Source organism: Lycium barbarum, chromosome 10 (assembly GCF_019175385.1).
Source record: "Lycium barbarum isolate Lr01 chromosome 10, ASM1917538v2, whole genome shotgun sequence".
In the NCBI taxonomy this organism is placed as follows: domain Eukaryota; kingdom Viridiplantae; phylum Streptophyta; class Magnoliopsida; order Solanales; family Solanaceae; genus Lycium; species Lycium barbarum.
This window is the reverse complement of record NC_083346.1, coordinates 95,943,471-95,951,894: the sequence shown is the minus strand read 5'-3', so window position 1 is coordinate 95,951,894 and position 8,424 is coordinate 95,943,471. Positions and strand designations below refer to the sequence as shown.

The window sequence follows — 8,424 nt, the reverse complement described above, 5'->3', positions numbered from 1 at the left end:
CCCTGACATCAAAAATACCCATAATTACACTCGGTTCGCTGAACCCTTGTCTCAATTGTTCGAAAGACTGAAAGCTGCAGGCGTGATACAACCGATTGAAGGGAAAATTCCCGATCCTATTCCAAGATGGTTTGATGGCTTCAAACGTTGTGCATACCATTCTGGAGTTGCTGGGCACGACACTGAGGATTGCTATGGGCTTAAAAATAAAATCGAAGCCTTGATTAAGGAAGGAGTGATCCAACTTACTGGAGCTCGGCCCAATGTGGACAACAATCCTTTACCTGCTCACGAAAACACTAACGTGAACATGATAACTGTTGAAGAGGTTAGGGATTCGAAAAGAGCCATTATGCCAATTGAAAAGGGCATGTCATCAACTCTTGTTGCTCCCGTGGGAACAATCCAAAGACAAACACCAATAGAGATTGACACTACAACTACTCACAACACCGAGACACCGACCATCTGGGATGCCGAACCAGGAGAAACTTTGAAGGATTGACTTGTACTCCTTCCCTGGTTCGCCGGGAGTCTTGGTAGATTTGAACATGTAGTGAACTTTTTGAGATAGCACGATTTTAAAATTGAGGCTTAAATAGTGCCCCAAAACTTTTGTTGCTTTGCCTCATCTTTTGGAAGCCTAAATTGCAAAAACTATGAATGCATTTCTAATTTTCCTTAATCATCTATTATTGTTATTTTCCACTTTATTTATCAAATCTGCCAACTCTATGATTGTGACATAAAATGAACGAATAGACAACATACGTCTCGTACGACATTAGGTTAGACAACCTAGTTTGCAACCTTTCCTTTAATACGCATACGAACTACGCTGACCTGATTCCCTCGGCGGGATTCATAGACTATCAACATACAAGACAATCATATTTAGATAGAGATCCAACAAACCTTTAGCCATTTACACAACAGAACTACGCTGACCTGATTCCCTTGGTGGGATACGTAGGCAATCCACATTGGGTTGTGTCCCTTTATTAGAAAATTTCAAACCACATTTTCATATACCTACGAACTACGTTCTGACCTGATTCCTTTGGTGGGATACGTAGGCAACCTATATAAGGTTCGGTCACACCACAACATAAGTCTAGTATACCCTTCTGAGCCTAAAACTGGGGCATATTTTGAAAGATTAGACAAGAGCAGTGTTAGACATGACAAGATTAAGGCTACCAGATAGGAAGTATTATAGGCAAATGACTTTCAATTGTTTTAGAAGTGTCACAATCTAAAGTTGGCAGAAATATTTTACAACTTACATACATATATTTACATATATATCTTTCCTTATATACATATATTTCCATATACATCTTTCCTTATATACATATACTTACATATATATCTTTCCTTATATACATATACTCACACATATATCTTTCCGTATACACATACTTACATATATATTTTCAAATGAAACATTCTCTTTCAATTGTTTCACTACTATTCATCTACCGAGGCTTGAACGGAGATCACAAGGTCCAAACAAACGAGACGAATGGAGCGCCAACAACGTCAAGCGTCGAGTCAACACGAATCAACTTCCCCCTTCCAAACTAAGAATTTTTCTTTGAGTGCAGGAACAAAAGACCGCGAGACTAACAGTCAAGTCTATCAATCATGGCCGAAAAGCATCGTTTGGCTCATTATGGCCTCGCCTCAAAAGCCAAACAGCTTTATTTCCAACTTTATGTTTAATTTTATTTTTATCATAACAACTTTATGACTTTATTAACAGATACACCTGTTTTGTAGGTTGTCGAGATCGAAGGCGAATTAAATCAGGATTACGTGCTATTAATTTGGCTTGTCGCGATATCATCAACGTTATCAGCCAAACGGCTACACTATTACTTTACTCTATATTTTACCAATCACTTTATCATCTACTTTGCCAACTTAAACGACTTTATCCTGAACTTTACAGGAATTATCATTAAGTCTCTGAAGACAACCGGAGGCATCATTTGGTTATTCAGCCTCTTCTGCATTAGCCGAACGGCTACACCATCACTTTACTTTACCAATTACTTTATCAGTTACTTTACCTACTTTAACAACTTCACCCGAACTTTACGGGAATTTGCATCAAGTCTCCGAAGACAACCAGAGACATCATTCACTTTATCTATTTTAACAACTTTACCCCGGACTTTACGGGAAATTTTCATCAAGTCTCCGAAGACAACCGGAGACATAATTTACTTTACCTACTTTACCTACTCTAACCCAGACCTTACGGGAATTTTCATCAAGTCTCCGAAGACAACCGGAGACATCATTCACTTTACCTACTTTAACCACTTTACCCGGACTTTACGGGAATTTTCATCAAGTCTCCGAAGACAACCGGAGGCATCATTTACTTTACCTACTTTAACCATTTTACCCGAACTTTACGGGAATTTTTATCAAGTCTCCGAAGACAACCGGAGGCATCATTTACTTTACCTACTTTAACCACTTTACCCCAGACTTTACGGGAATTTGCATTAAGTCTCTGAAGACAACCGGAGACATCATTCACTTTACCTACTTTAACCACTTTACCCAAACTTTACGGGAATTTGCATCAAGTCTCCGAAGACAACCGGAGACATCATTCACTTTACCTACTTTAACCACTTTACCCGAACTTTACGGGAATTTGCATCGAGTCTCCGAAGACAACCGGAGACATCAGTCACTTTACATACTTTAACAACTTTGCCCCGGACTTTACGGGAATCTTCATCAAGTCTCCGAAGACAATTGGAGACATCATTCACTTTACCTATTTTAACGACTTTACCCCGTACTTTACGGGAATCTTTATCAAGTCTCCGAAAACAACCGGAGATATCATATGGCTATACAGCCTCATTGTCATAAGCCAGACGGCTGCACTCTTACTTCATTTTCTACTTCATCAATTACCTTATCATCCACTTTAATAACTTTACCTTAATTTCACAGATATCATCGAGTCCCCGAAACAACCGGAGACATCGTTTGGCTGTACGGCTCATCGGCATATCATTTACCATCAAGTCCCCGAAGACAACCAGAGACATTATATGGCTATACAGGCTCATCTGCACAAGCCAAACGGCTACACTTTTACTTTACTCTCTATTTTATTACTTTACTTTATCATCCACTTTACCTACTTTAATGACTTTACCTTAAATTCCACAGACATCATTTATCATCGAGTCCCGGAAGACAGCCGGAGGCCTTATTACTATCATTAAAATATGCAAATACAACTGGAGATATTATTACATCTTCAGCATAAACATCACGCATTCATTCAAGTCCCTGAAAACAACCAGAGACAACATTTGGACACAGGACCTCACTATAAGCCACACGGCTTCATCTTCATTCTCACACTTATATTTATCATCATTTTACATTCTTTATAAGATTTACATTTTCAACTTTACCCCAGACTTTATTACTGATTTTGACATAAATTTCAGTTTTTGACAGAAAGTACGACCCACATACAGAGACACAGCACAACGCGGAACTTTATCTTACGCAGTGAACTGGGGCAAACATGCTGAAGAGGAATATCAAACTTACAAGCAAGGGTCACGGATCTACTCTCGAATTCAATTCCGCCTACGTCCACAAACACGTGATACGTAGGTTAATTTCTCTTTCATATCCACCGCTAAAACTCTACTCAATCAACTTCTCTCATAATCATGTAAGCCTTTTCTATATCCCAGTCTCACCATAATTCAACACTGGGGCAAAGCGTAGCGTCGGTATTGATCCACTTCTTTCGAACTACGTACAACTTGATTCTTACGAAACCCGAGACATGTAGGCAACCCGAGATTGGTTCGGCCATAATTCCTTCCACCCTATAATATTTTCCACCAATTCTCCTAACCCATACTTTCTCAAATTCTTCCAAGTTCACATTCGTGGGTCCGAACAAAACTAGCTACTACGTCAACTTCTTCGCCCGAAAACTCCTACATTGTCTCCGGTCGAAGAGGGGCATCTGTTGACACCCAATTTTGTCCCTCCTTTATTTCAATTTATTTCCTGGAGCTTCTAAATTTATTGACGAGCTAAACACTTTATTTTCACTATTATTAATTTTCACTATTCTACTATCAACATTACTAATATTACTTTTTCACAAATTTTAAAGGGTTCGTCGTTGTTTCATTTTTTTTTTTTTAGGATTTGTACTCGTTAAATTAATTTTACTTTATAAATCCTCTACTTTCTACATACTAATTATTATTTGTCTTCATATAGTATATATGGTAATAGTTATTAAATTAGAAGCCCAAAATGATTAAATAGAGGAAGAAAGATCCATATTTTTCAGCCAAAATAATCAGCCCACATGTTAATTCACCAGCCCATTATCTATTGAAACAAATCAGCCCACCAACATTACCAACACCTTACCCGCCTACCCGGGCCACGACCCGATCCAGCCCAATCGTCATCTTCTAAATCAAAACAGACCTAGTCGCTCCTCTCTCATCACCCTCACTTCTTTCCTCTTTCCACAAAACCCTACTCTCCCTTTAGCAATGGCAGATTTTGCCTATCCATTTTCGTGCAACGTTCTCTCTCTCATTCCTCTGTCCTCTCTCTTTCCTCTTCACGCCTCTTCCTCCATTTTTAGCAAAAGCACAGATCCCTTTAGCCAAAGCAGTCCATGTCCACCCATTTCCACACAAGAAAACATCCAAACGTCTCCTTTCCCCGAGCTCTGTCGTTGACAGAGAAAGAAATCCCTCTTCTAGCTTCAAACACGAGTCGATCCTCACAGACCATAAATGGTCGAACCTTTTCGGTAACCCGAATGGAATCACGTGACCATCTGCTTTGGATGGTCCATTGGATTCAACTTTGAATCAATTTCATTATCCCGCCCGAAAAACCCTAGCCTTTTACCTATAAATATGATCTTAAGTCCATAGCCGAAAGGAGGTTCTTTTTTTAGCAACTGGAATTCTCTGAAAATACCAAAAAATAGTCTCATTTTGTTACTTGACATCAACTTTAAGATACAAAACATTTTTACTCTCTTTCACTCTATTACTGTTTTGGAATCCGAGCATACGCAAGCTCGGAGATATTAATAGTCGAGCGTAGATCCGCGACCCTGCACCCCATTCATTGCACTCAAAAAAGGTAAACTTCATACCCTTTTTTCTAGTTTTTTTTGTGTCTAGTGTGTTTTCTGTGCTTAATTAGCTGTTTAGTTCAACTGTCGTTAGGATGTGCTCAAATGCTTATATGACGTAGTTTGTTGTTTCATTTGGTTGTTTGATTGTTAGTTTACTTTCGTTCTGTTTTAGTTTAGTTTAAGACATGTTTCGATGCTCTTGATTAATGTTTAATTTGCTTTATACTCGTAGCATGCCTGTTGGGTTTAAATCTTGTTTATGCTTAATCTTAATAGTTTTCTTTTTAACCTGTTTTGGTTAGATGCAACTTTACCTGGAATAGATGCTGTCATATAATTGTTTCCCATATAGTATGTTATGCAGCGGTTTAACAGTATATGCCCTGTCTTTTTTTTTTTAGTAGTTATTGTTTCCCCTTATTTTCCAGCCCTTTTTTTTGCCACATTCAGTTATTCCTCTGCTTAGTCCGGCTGTTAGGAACATGTTTTAATTGAAGTAGGTATCTTATGTCTGACGAGAAACATGGTTTGAGCTGCTGTTTGACAACAACAGCCCTCTCGTTTGGTCTGAAATCTGTTTTCCCTAGTTTCTTTTATGTGTAACGAGGTTTGCCATGTCTTTTATTAAGTATTAAGAAATAGACATCATTATAGGTAAATTTTGGTAGTTAAATTTGGCCCAGATAATGAGTTCCTATGTTAGCTTAGAGAAAGGTAATCTATGCCCTGTTGGTTCCGTGGCTACCTTCCTTGAAAAGGATGTTAAATGTCTCAAATTTCAAAACTGCCTTCGCTATAAAATGGTTCCGTCCCTCTCATGTTAAACTAGATAATGAGTGACTTGCTTTACCATTTGGTGCGAGAACTGATTTAGAGAACAAATTCATAGAGTTGCTGCTAAGGTAGGATTTTATATTGCAAATTTCCAGAGATGCCATGGATTGATTGATAAAATGCTGAATTCGATCAAGAGTCATGTTTTGGATGAGTATATGCCTTCTTGTTTTTGTTTTAGAACTAACAGCCTGAATGATAGAGTAAATTATCTTTCTTTTTCTTTTGGAAATATGTCTTATTTTTAAATGTTGAGCTTTGATGAGTAATCTCACCTTAATGTATTTGCATTGGTTTCACTTTTCCCTAAAAATAAGAGTGTAGTATAGCATATATGTTTGATCAAGTACCTTCCTCGTCAAATTTTTTTCTAAACAGAAACCTCAAGCCTCTTACTCGTATCTTCTAAAAATTATGTTGATGTTCAAAAGTAGTTTGTAGCATTACTTGAAAAAGGTTGTTTAAAAGCTCAACTAGAGAATTCAAGCTTAGCATGAGTTGCTGGTCCCTTTTGAGTGTCTCTATCGGTAGCCTTTGAAAATGATTCTTTCTTTCTGTTGAAGTCTATTTTCTATTCATCCTATCCTGATTATTTGAATTAGTTGGGTTGTATGATAATCTTTATCTCTCTTTGTTTTTAAATTTGTTAGTAAATTTCATTAATTTAATTTAAAAAATCAGATTACAGTTTATTTCGGTTGAACACTTGAACACATGATAAATTATTCTTAATAGACACTTTCGGCGCGTGTTCTCAAGTTCTTATTACATAGATAAGTTAACCACTTAAAATATGTCACCTCCTTTAGTTATATGTCTCAACCTTAAAAGGTCGTAAATCTCAGCCTTATTCTAATTGAGGCTGATGATTGTGTATCATTAAAGGAGAAAATATATATTATGTGGTTAACTTATCTACGTAATAGGCGCTTCAGAACACACTTAAAAACTTTTTCAACATTTGAGCTGGAAGTGTCTAATAAGAACAATTTATCTGTGTTTAGGTGTTTAATTAGGGCAGATCTTTGTTCAAATGTCTAAATGAAATTTACCGACAAATTTAAAATGTTATCGATATATTACCTTTAACACTAAACTTATACCTAGCACCCGCTGAAATATTTTGCTAGAATATTTTTCCTACTTTACATCTAAGTTATTGCGCTCTTAAAATAATATATGGCTTAACGGCTCTTATTCATGGGTTTTAGGTTTTATCTCATTTGGTTCACTTTGATAGTAAAGACTAATCAATCTCTTCCATAAGCAAAAGGCTTAGACTTCTTAAATTTGAAAACGTAAACAATCATGATGAAAGCTTTCTAAATTAAAAGAGTCACTTCCTCATAATCTATGTATCTATATATAATATAAAGATAAGCATAGACACGATGATGTGTGACGTTTCCATGACTCCCATTTCTATTTATCTTTTTTTTTTGACATTTTTCTTTTATATTTCCCTCAAAATAATAGCTGAAAATTAAAATTACTCTATCAATAAATCTTTAATTATCCACATTCATTGCTCAATTAAAAGAAAAAGATATTTAAGAATATTAATTCTTTCAATTACTTTCCTTCCCCTATTAAATCCCATTATTTCATCAAATGTAACACCATACCCACGTTTCTTCCCAACTACTCATACTTTAATATAATCTTATTTTGGGTTATTCCTCTCCAACTATACTCATTATTAGAGGAAGAATATATTCATGTCTATTATTCCCGTTACCAGTTCTCAAAAGGTAGACACAATTCTTTCACTACCCGGAGGAGAATCAAAGAGGAAAAAATGAAGACTCGTAGTATGGATTCATCTCAATCACGCAGAGATAATGGGAAGATCCAACTGCATTAACGTTTTGTACAAATTTAGGGGAAATGACATACTCCTGCGTTGTTCAATTTCGTATGTTTTTTATTTTTCCCGACTAATCATCCTCCATTTTTTTCTATTTATATGTATTTGTTAAGTAACTTGTATAGATGACACTAACCTGCAGTTGGAGTACTTGGAAGAAAAGATAATCAAAGATCTGTATCCTGAATTCATTAGCTATCTAATATATCTGGACGAATAAACAACTGAGAAGGAAATTAATGATGTTGAATCCTAGAAAGAATAATAGGGTGATTTGTTTCTAAGTATAAGATTTCACTCTTCTTGATTCAGTTTGTTTGAATTAATTTTGTTTTGTTTTCCTTGTGTTTGGGGAGAAAATGGAAATGATATTCTTTTACAAAATACTTTTTCGTTTTAATTTTAGTGAATTTCAACTAATATGTTAGACTTCAACTTTGTAAAGAAACAAACTTCTGTAAGTATTCTAATGTTTCAGTTGGTTGCAATTATTTATTTTGGGTTTCTACTTTCTTAGTTTTTTTTATCTTTTTCATCTCTCTTGACA

The 8,424-nt window shown here is 36.1% G+C and overlaps 1 long non-coding RNA gene across 1 annotated transcript; it reads left to right on the top strand.

Moving 5' to 3' along the window:
• Window positions 1-4,529: 4,529 nt before the first annotated feature.
• On the top strand, window positions 4,530-8,186 carry LOC132614084 (uncharacterized). The gene is made up of 2 exons (XR_009572168.1): window positions 4,530-5,181; window positions 7,752-8,186. It is a non-coding gene; the product is annotated as an uncharacterized LOC132614084 (long non-coding RNA).
• The last annotated feature ends 238 nt before the right edge of the window (window positions 8,187-8,424 follow it).